We start from the raw sequence: 11,573 nt of genomic DNA, 5'->3' as shown, positions 1-11,573 counted from the left end.
ACAATCTTTATACGTACAAAGGAAATGCAGGAAAAAAATGACGACTTATGACTTTCTTTTCTTTTCTGTCTTTTCTGCTGGCAAAGCATTAAAATAATTGGATAAGGCATCCGGATGATCTATGTTGTGAATATATTTGGCACTCACATCTGACTGCTACTGCAGAACTGTCACTTTTTGCCACCAGGTAGGTTCTGCCCACAAAACAGGTCATCACTGTTTACAAACACCTGATATTCTTAGGTAAAAAAAAATACATACAGTTGCTTTAAGCTCACTATTAGTTGATAACTCTTCAGTGAAATTCATTGAGAGATGCCTGCAGAAATACACACAAAAAATCACGTAAATGGTATATTTTAATTTTGCATTCAAAATAGCAAGTATTCCTTTTGTCGTTGTTTTTTAAAGGGTCCAAATAAGTTTACATTTCAACACAAAAACTCAACTTATGTCAAGATCATGATAAAGTTAAATGGATCATGCCACGACAAGAAAGAAAAATGAATAATGCATGTCCTTTTCTGTACATAGAATGTTAATTTGGCGTAATTAAAACTATAATGTCCAGCTCCCCTCAATCCTGTTGGAAAAGCTAATTTGGCTAGAAACGCAGGTTTGTGTTTGTGAGTGCAATCAACAAGAAGTACCAAGAAAAGCTGCACTGTGTAATGCTGTTGGCTGCCAGGTGGAGAGAGTGTGGATTGTCCTTCAAAGCCCAGGAGTGAGCCAGGATTGCTATGGTTTGAAAAAGACAGAAATTAGCATATCAGTTCTAAATGGGATGGACATTTCTATCTTCTTTTTGGTTTCACAGATGCAGCCCACACTGCAGCGTCATGTTCCTGAGTTTATGCAGCATTTGAAGAAAGAAATCTCTGATCTGTAATCAATGTAATGAAAATGCCCAGCACAACTGATTTAAGTGAAATAATAAATGATCGACTGTGTTGATAATTTTATCTTTCATCTTTTTCACCTCTCTCTAGTCTGTCTTCCAGTAGTCAGTTATCTTGTAAAGGGTTATGAGGGCATTTTGAACTGAAATACTCTGGCATTTCCAGCACGGGTTCCCACTGAACCGCAGTGCTGTCTGCCACTGTATGTGTCCAGGGAACAGTGCGCTCAACTGGGGCTGGAGATGATGAATGTGGCCCTCGCACCACTGGAGGAAGCCTCCATGTGTTTCAAGCTCCATAATACACCTACTCATTCATCTCTCTCCCTCTTTTCTCTCTCCCTCCCATCCAGCACAACATAACCACATGCTCTCTCGGTTATTATGGCTTGTATTTTCTCTCTGATGGACAGTGGAGAGAGGAACACTCTGTGGATGCATCTGTGAAGGTGCGTATAAACTGTCTCCTCAAGCTCCTCTTCCTCTTGAGTGAGTAGCAGCAGCGCTCATTCCCTCTCGTTTCTTTTCTTTATCTGTCTTATTTTAGACCTGCGATCTCATTACAAGGCTCTTGGTTAATTTTAAAGGCTCGATTGGACAAGTTTGAAAAGGAATGACTAAAACTGAAAGTCAAACCATTTTTCTTCTTCTTCCACCCCGCAAACACGCCGCAGGAGTGGCCGCCGAGCCCAGTTAAGTCTCTTAGCATCTCACCCTCCTGCTGAGAGACACGACAGATCAAAAAACCTTCACTCTGCACTCTCCATCTCTCATCCCCTCCCTTTATCTGTCTCTTTATTTCTTCCACTTATTCCAATTCTCTCTTTTAATTTCTTTCCTTCCCTCTTCGTCAATCCTCTCCTATTTCGGTCATCTGCTTTCATGTGGCAGTTTGAGAGACTGACTGGAGAGTGTTTCTGGGGTGTGCAGAGGGTGGGGAGGTGTAAACGAAAAAAGGATGATGGATTGGTTTGTTATGCAAACCCAAGCATGTCTCATCCCTCCACCCCAGATATGCAATGTCCTTTCTGCAGTTTCATAAACTGACTAATTATTAAAAAATATGCAAAACCATTCAAATTTAGACAAGGCTTTTGTGTAATTAATTTAACCCTTTCTTCAGTGATTTCTCCTTTTTTTCAATTTAGCATAATTCCATTTACTGCCATCAAGTTTGTTTTCCTGAGAAAGCTCAAGGACGATTTCACTTTTTTGTTGACACATGCTTCCATCTAGTGGCTGGTGGATGGTACTAACCTGCAGGACTATAATAAATCATTGGTTTATTGTTTTAGTCATATATATTCCAGTTCAATCTTGTATTTTAGCATTTAGACACATTGTTAAACAATTCATGTTAAGAACAAGGTACAGCATAACCTTCAATTATTTTGGCAATTCTGGGAAAAAAGAAAAGAAAAAAATGAAAAGAAAAGAAATGAAAATAAATGTTCATTGGGTATTATTAGGTTTACAAAAAATATATTATTAGGTAGTGACCAAATTAATATGTTTAGAAATGGCAACATTGGAGATTTCAAAAGCTATCATACTAGTGCAGAGCTTTCCAATATTATTTACACAGTGTAAATGCTGGATATTTAAAGAGACACAGCTCAGATACATAAAGTCAGTGGAATAGCATCTGTGTAAAATAAAATCATATCTGATCTAAATACATTTTAAACCCATTAAATAGTTGATTCTTATCATGTATAATGGTTTATGTCACAACATTGCCAGTTCCTAGTTCTGTATTCAGGAATTCAGGAATTAAATGCAGTTTATGCATATTGTTGAGCAGTTAGAAAACAATTCTGGTTTATTTGAGATTCAGCTCATACAGAGAATATTTATCTGGTCACTATTTACATTTATCATCTCACTAATGTGATTAATATGGATAACATGATTGGGTCTTTATATTTACTGTACGTTATAGAAAAGATCCATGTCCACAGTAGTTCAGAAGACTTCATGTACTGAATGTTTGGTGGTATTTTGGGATGGAAAGTCAATGAGATGAGTGTCATTACACATGATAAAACCTTTTATAACTGACACTTACATTCATTCCTCAAAGTTTATATATAAATATATATATATATATATATATATATATATATATTTCACAATTTGAGTTGAATTACTGAAATAAATGAACTTTTCCACGACATTCTAATTTATTGAGATGCACCTGTATATATATATATATATATATATCATTTATTTATTTCTTTATTTTTTATCAGTTTTATTAAATTTTTTATTAAATTTTCTTTATTGTGTCAGTTCTTTCAGATAATATTTTAATGAAATTACCTTTGCATATAAGATCATGCAATTATCCTCAAGATATTTCATATCAGTAAAAAAAACATATATATGTGTGTGTGTGTGTGTGTGTGTGTATATATATACAGTATATTGTTTGTTTTTAACCATAGGTCATGTACTTTATTTTTAAAAAATCCTTGCAATTTTTTTTTACAAACAGAAGGGAAGGTTTGCTGTCACAGAATCCCTGACCACCATTTGTCTTTTTAGCTTTAAGTATTGATGTCTTTTGAATCCATTTCAGAACAGCACTTTGTTTCCTGTGCAAAGTCTATTTGAAAAAGGACATGGGCTACATTTATTTGAAAGCAATCTATTTATGTTGGTTCCCCCATCCTACACTTTCAAAATGGTACAAAAGCTGTCACTGGGGCGGTATCTTTATAAAAGGTTTTGTTCCTTTTAGGTAAATATGTACACTTAAGTACCAATATGCACACTTCAGGTATAAGGCGTACCTTTTGAAAGGTACCAGTGACAACTTTTGAACATTTTTCTGAGAGTGTAATGAATTCTTCTTCTAAAAAACAGTTCAGGGGACATACACCATGTGGCTCTTTGTAGGTGTAACTACACCTGCTTGTTTATGTGAATATTTATAATATATCTGTAAAATATAGGTATTTACATTAGATATATAGAATTAATTATATTTTATAATATTTTGTTCTTTTAAACATTAGCTTTAGTCTCAGTGCTCAATGATCTCAATGTTGCTTGAATAAAATACTCAACTTGTATCACAACTATTCTTTAATGCATGTGGAACATGCATGAAAAAAATAACACTTTTTGAAAGTCTTTTGTACAAAATTAATTTAAAATAAATGTATAAATGTTATTGTAATTTTAACTGTAAAAGACTGCAAAAATGCTACAGTAAAAACCTGTTAATTGGTTAATGGTAAGTTCCCTTTATATATACAGTGAAAAACTGTAATAAATCTAATGGGACATTTCATGTAATTTTACAGTAGAATACTGTTACCATTTATGGAAATAATAAAAAGCAAGTCATCTTATAATTTACAGTGAAAAACCGTTAATTGACATTCTTCTTCAGGATACACATCAATTGTTCAAACAAGTCTTCTTAAACGATTAGTATGTGTATGTAATTTATATGTGTGTGCCTAACTGTGTGTGCCTTCTATATATATATATATATATATACAGTGGGTACGGAAAGTATTCAGACCCCCTTAAATTTTTCACTCTTTGTTATATTGCAGCCATACAGTCTCTGAAGGGAGGGGATCATGCTCTGCTTCAGTTTGTCACGGTACATGTTGGCATTCATGGTTCCCTCAATGAACTGTAGCTCCCCAGTGCCGGCAGCACTCATGCAGCCCCAGACCATGTTGTGATAGTTAGTTGTGATGAACTTCGATACATCATGCGTCTTTCTCTTTACCACATGTGTTATTACACTGTTAGACATTTCAAAGGGTTTTTACAGTAACTAACTGGCAACACTGTTGCCAGTAAGTTACTGTAATTAAGATTTACAGTAGCAAACTGTATTTGGTTTAAAGTTGCAAACTGCACTTTTTACAGTAAATTACTATAAAAAATTTAATTCATCGGTATACTACTGTAATTATTTCATTTTAATATATTTCATTAGATTTTATCATTTTTATATAGAATTAATTTTATTTTTACCTTACATAGGTACTACTGGCATTAAATTAAAACAGACACAATAATTACAAAATATCAAATTCTTTATTTAAAACATTGCATGTATAACACTTATAAATACAGTCTTCCAATGCTAGAACAGTGCATCTTCGTTTATCCTGTCTTAGGACATTTTGCAGTGCATTATGTTGTATCATCAGGATTTATCCTAACAAAGAATCTTTAGGCAACAGAAAAATAATGGGGAAAAAAGATAAGCAGCCAAAGAATACATAGCCATCTGCAAAACCCAGGTGCTGCTCCAAAACATGGCCACCAACTTTGCTCACCATCCACATTGTTAGTGACAGAAATGTCTTCTCTGAAAAACAAGTAGAAATGGCACACTTTTAAAAGGTAAACCCCATACAAAATACACAAACCTCTCAAAACCATAGTTGTTCTCTTACCATGAATTATAAGTCTCAGGGTGGCTGGCCTGCTCATGTCTTTCTTTATGCTTCATTGTAGTTGCCTTTAAAACACAAATACAAAAAAATGCAGTAAATCTTAAATTCCATTCAAATCTATAACAAACAAATTCTAAAACTAGAAAGGCAGCTAGCCATAAAACTTGTTTAACTTAGCTAACATACGATTTTATTTTCTCAATAGGCTACTGGCCAAAATTAACTACTAACACCTGAACAAAATTTCACATTAGTTACTATGTTGATACAAGACAAGCATTGCTCTTTAAAAGTAATTTTAATTCGGTAATTCAATAAGCTGACAAAAGTCATTTGAAATGACAGCGCAGTTTACCATAGTAAAATTTGTTACCGCTATGTTGACGGGTAAGTGTTACTAGGTTAAACTGGTGTGCAAAAATGTTGACACAAACGTACATATATTTTTTACCTTGCTTACTGGTCTTATTCTCTCGTAAGGTGCATCAACACAGCACAGATGTTCTCCGGAACTCTTCCAGTCTCGCGGGTTCATCCCCGGGTATGGGAAGCGAAACAACCCAAATGTGGGACGAAACGGTGCGGTATTCAAGTGTTCGCGCTTCGAGTGTTTGACCTGTCATAGGCGCGGCTCAATGGACCGAGCGGCGCGACCGACTCGACAGCGCAGAGAGGACGTGTTTACTAGCGCCACCGAGCTGACAGCGCGGCGCGGATCAGTTACAACAGCACAGCGCGAACATTACTCTTCTTCTTCTTCATGTTTTAAGGCAGGTGGAATCCAACGTTAAGGTGCATTACCGCCACCTACTGTGCGAACATTACTCTCCGCAGGAAAACACATTCAAATTAACCATGATTTTATGACACTAACCTTAACCATACATTTGTAGTTGTGGGTTAAAAAAAATGACAATCAAGGTTACTGCACTTTTACTATAGTAAAACCATTGTTAGTTTCCGTATTTCCATAAGGGAAAATTTTTGTTTTTACATTTTACTCTTTTTTTTCAAGCATAATCATATGCTACAGTTACACAAATATCCTTAAATGTAAAATTTACTTAAATATGCCTTGATGAACGAAACCATAAAATATTTGAATTCTAAGAGGATAATGGAAGTTTCTGCTGTGAACGTGACTACTAAATATAGGCTATACGTGCTTCAAAGTAGCTAACACTACTGTTTACATGTAGTAATATGAAAGATAATAAGCAAAAGAAATGTAATAACTCATTATGTTATGTGCAGGAAAAAAACACGAACTTCTGCGGAGAGTAATGTTCGCACAGTAGGTGGCGGTAATGCACCTTAACGTTGGATTCCACCTGCCTTAAAACATGAAGAAGAAGAAGAGTAATGTTCGCGCTGCGCTTTTGTAACTGATCCGCGCCGCGCCGTCAGCTCGGTGGCGCTAGTAAACACGTCCTCTCTGCGCTGTCGAGTCGGTCGCGCCGAACACTTGAATACCGCGCCGTTTCGTCCCACATTTGGGTTGTTTGGCTTCCCATACCCGGGGAAAACCTGCGGCGCTGCCTCGCTGGTTCCGTGTCTTCCTCGGACGCGAGTGGCGCGGCGCGGCGTGACTCTACTCGACAAAAGACAATATAGAACCCATTATACTATCTACAGTGGATGCATACAGTAAAGTGATGCCCCGGTATATTTCTGATGCACAGATTTACTCCAAGCGCTCGCACTGTTTCTGACACGAAGGACAAACGGATTTTCCAATCATCATTACAAGCGATGTAACATCCTGTGTAATCAGTCCCAAGCTGTTGGTGTTTGTAGACACGGTGTAAGTCAAATCTTGTCAATCCAAATGTGAGAAATGAGGAAAATAAAGCAGCCTCAATAGAATGGCGCCAAAGAGGCTGTTACGGCAAATACAGTAGTATACAGCAATTTTTAAAAATACAGTAAGTCACTGTATGTGGGGTTTGACGTCACAGAAAATTCCCATGATGCAAAGGGTATTACAGTTACTTACTGTAAAGCGAATTTGCAGTATTATACTGGGTGATATACAGTAAATAACTAGAAATTACAGAAATGCCTAACAGTGTATGTCGGTTGTCAGTATGTTACATTTTAATAGCAGCATGGCATTGCTAAATTAGCTAGAGATGAAAATGGCAATACCCACCTTATTGGCAAAAAAAAAGGTAATCATAAAGTAAACAAATGTATATAAGCATTTTACATTTCTCTAATTCTTACACCAAGTGTTTTTAGGACTATAAGTCTTCTTTTAGTATATTTATGTTTTGCTTCAGCAGATTATTCAGTGCTCTTTATTCAACATTGTTTGCAGTGTGAAACAAGCTTACCGTATGTGAGCTTTATGAGAGTATCACCAGTGTGGTACATATCTTCCTCAAAGATTATTCCATTCTTTGTAATCTTCCTGGCCTCTTCCCTTGAGCAATAGTAGAGACCAATATCTGCTTCAGTGATGTTCTCGATCACTAAGTCATAGGATCTTGAAGTATCGTCATAGAACAGAGTGAATCGTGGAATGGGTTGTAATAGGCTCTTGTATGCAGAGATGATCAGAGGTGGTCGGATTTGTGAAGAGCAGATCTTGACCCAATGAAAGTCCTGTCCTATGACAATCTCACAGTCACAGTGTAGAGTTGCATTATCTCCAGGCCTGACCACCACCTCCACCAGTGTTCCAGAGACTTTCCAATAAATGCAACTCAGTGCAACTACATTGAAACAGAAATGATGGGTTACTCAGAGAAAAATGCACATCTACAGTTACTTAGAAAACAATATATACACTACAAATGAAATATACATATTTAAATGAGAAATGTGAGGAGAAAACACTTACTGAGTACAGTGATAGAAAACTTCATGCTGGCCACAGCTGAATGTTTGGTGGTGCTTGTAGGTGATGCGTATGTAACTGTCAATGCTATTTTCCACAGTTTGACTTATGCACAGCTTAAACTTTAGTTTAATCGAAGCTAATTTAAGTATTTAAATAAATTCTTTTTCATTTTAATTTGCTCGCACACACTTACACAACACACAAAATAGCACGATTCATGTTTAAAAAATATTTCAATGTTTGTATTGAAAACAATGTTGTTATGCATACAGTAAAGTGATGCCCCGGTATATTTCTGATGCACAGATTTACTCCAAGCGCTCGCACTGTTTCTGACACGAAGGACAAACGGATTTTCCAATCATCATTACAAGCGATGTAACATCCTGTGTAATCAGTCCCAAGCTGTTGGTGTTTGTAGACACGGTGTAAGTCAAATCTTGTCAATCCAAATGTGAGAAATGAGGAAAATAAAGCAGCCTCAATAGAATGGCGCCAAAGAGGCTGTTACGGCAAATACAGTAGTATACAGCAATTTTTAAAAATACAGTAAGTCACTGTATGTGGGGTTTGACGTCACAGAAAATTCCCATGATGCAAAGGGTATTACAGTTACTTACTGTAAAGCGAATTTGCAGTATTATACTGGGTGATATACAGTAAATAACTAGAAATTACAGAAATGCCTAACAGTGTATGTCGGTTGTCAGTATGTTACATTTTAATAGCAGCATGGCATTGCTAAATTAGCTAGAGATGAAAATGGCAATACCCACCTTATTGGCAAAAAAAAAGGTAATCATAAAGTAAACAAATGTATATAAGCATTTTACATTTCTCTAATTCTTACACCAAGTGTTTTTAGGACTATAAGTCTTCTTTTAGTATATTTATGTTTTGCTTCAGCAGATTATTCAGTGCTCTTTATTCAACATTGTTTGCAGTGTGAAACAAGCTTACCGTATGTGAGCTTTATGAGAGTATCACCAGTGTGGTACATATCTTCCTCAAAGATTATTCCATTCTTTGTAATCTTCCTGGCCTCTTCCCTTGAGCAATAGTAGAGACCAATATCTGCTTCAGTGATGTTCTCGATCACTAAGTCATAGGATCTTGAAGTATCGTCATAGAACAGAGTGAATCGTGGAATGGGTTGTAATAGGCTCTTGTATGCAGAGATGATCAGAGGTGGTCGGATTTGTGAAGAGCAGATCTTGACCCAATGAAAGTCCTGTCCTATGACAATCTCACAGTCACAGTGTAGAGTTGCATTATCTCCAGGCCTGACCACCACCTCCACCAGTGTTCCAGAGACTTTCCAATAAATGCAACTCAGTGCAACTACATTGAAACAGAAATGATGGGTTACTCAGAGAAAAATGCACATCTACAGTTACTTAGAAAACAATATATACACTACAAATGAAATATACATATTTAAATGAGAAATGTGAGGAGAAAACACTTACTGAGTACAGTGATAGAAAACTTCATGCTGGCCACAGCTGAATGTTTGGTGGTGCTTGTAGGTGATGCGTATGTAACTGTCAATGCTATTTTCCACAGTTTGACTTATGCACAGCTTAAACTTTAGTTTAATCGAAGCTAATTTAAGTATTTAAATAAATTCTTTTTCATTTTAATTTGCTCGCACACACTTACACAACACACAAAATAGCACGATTCATGTTTAAAAAATATTTCAATGTTTGTATTGAAAACAATGTTGTTGTTGTTGTTGTTGGTTTTTTATTTTATGTTGTTTCTTGTTTAGTTTAATTTAATTTAGCTAATTACTGTATAATACAAAAGAATAACAGTTGTAAGGCAAAACTAATACAACATTCTACCTCAAAGTGTTTTGATGTATAAATAGGAGGCTGTACGTTGGTTTGGAGATGGAGGGAGACCAAGGGTGAAATTGGGTCAGTGTTTTGAGTGGCATACATATGTGGCGTCACATATTTTCCATGTTTCTGTCTGACGCACAAAGAAACCTAACCGCTGAATTTGTATCGGCAACTGAAAGTGAAAAAGGAAACTTTTAAAGGTTTCACATTTTTAAATAATTTTATTGTAGTCCAAGTCTACTTGTTTCAGTTTCTTGAAATCTACAGGTTTCTTTAAGGTACACTTTTGTTCCTTTTAGGTACTTTCTACAGGTTTCTTGAAATAATACAGTTGCCATTTATTTGTGCTGTGCTGTACATTAATGTTATAAACAGGCTGTTATGCTTGAATTATATGGCTGAAATGGTAGTAGTAATGTTTGACCTGCATAGTATTAGCCTATATAAATAGCCTACTACCACAGTATAGGCCTGTTTTATTATCTAGCCTAATTTGAAAACAGTGCACTAGATTTATATTTTTCCTTGTCTGCTAAACGTGCTGATTAAACTATTAACAGCTGATTAATTCATTGGCAATTGTTTTGTGAACAATTAAGTCTGCTATTACATGTTTCCCCCCAAATAGGACTTCCTTGTATATATATATACAGTGGTGTGAAAAAGTGTTGGCCCCCTTCCTGATTTCTTATTTTTGTGCATGTTTGTTACACTTTAATGTTTCAGATCATCAAACAAATTTAAATATCAGTCAAAGATAACACAAGTGAACACAACATGCAGTTTTTAAATGAAGGTTTTTATTATTAAGGGGAAACAAAATCCAAAACTACATGGCCCTGTGTGAAAAAGTATTTGCCCCCTAAACCTAATAATTGGTTGGGCCACCCTTAGCAGCAACAACTGCAATCAAGCGTTTGCGATAACTTGCAATGAGTCGGTTACAGTGCTGTGGAGGAACTTTGGTCCAATTGTTGTAATTCAGCCACATTGGGGGGTTTTCGAGCATGAACCGCCTTTTTAAGGTCATGCCACAGCATCTCAATAGGATTCAGGTCAGGACTTTGACTAGGCCACTCCAAAGTCTTCATTTTGTTTTTCTTCAGCCATTCAGAGGTGGACTTGCTGGTGTGTTTTGGATCATTGTCCTGCTGCAGAACCCAAGTTCGCTTCAGCTTGAGGTCACGAACAGATGGCCGGACATTCTCCTTCAGGATTTTTTGGTAAACAGCAGAATTCATGGTTCCATTTATCACAGCAAGTCTTCCAGGTCCTGAAGCAGCAAAACAGCCCCAGACCATCACACTACCACCACCATATTTTACTGTTGGTATGATGTTCTTTTTCTGAAATGCAGTGTTACTTTTACGCCAGACGTAATGGGACACACACCTTCCAAAAAGTTCAACTTTTGTCTCATCAGTCCACAGAGTATTTTCCCAAAAGTCTGGGGGATCATCAAGATGTTTTCTGGCAAAACTGAGACGAGCCTTTATGTTCTTTTTGCTCAGCAGCGGTTTTCGTCTTGGAACTCTGCCATGCAGACCAAT

At 36.4% G+C, this 11,573-nt stretch overlaps 1 long non-coding RNA gene across 1 annotated transcript; it reads right to left on the bottom strand.

Moving 5' to 3' along the window:
- Nucleotides 1-5,053: 5,053 nt before the first annotated feature.
- On the bottom strand, nucleotides 5,054-5,964 carry LOC107587485 (uncharacterized). Its single transcript, XR_001609482.1, has 3 exons — nucleotides 5,780-5,964; nucleotides 5,329-5,393; nucleotides 5,054-5,240 (listed from the first exon to the last, which is right to left on the bottom strand). It is a non-coding gene; the product is annotated as an uncharacterized lncRNA (long non-coding RNA).
- Nucleotides 5,965-11,573: the final 5,609 nt, after the last annotated feature.

Source organism: Sinocyclocheilus grahami, unplaced genomic scaffold (assembly GCF_001515645.1).
Source record: "Sinocyclocheilus grahami isolate Dianchi unplaced genomic scaffold, SAMN03320097.WGS_v1.1 scaffold92.1, whole genome shotgun sequence".
Lineage (NCBI taxonomy): Eukaryota > Metazoa > Chordata > Actinopteri > Cypriniformes > Cyprinidae > Sinocyclocheilus > Sinocyclocheilus grahami.
This window is presented reverse-complemented; position numbering and strand designations above follow the sequence as displayed.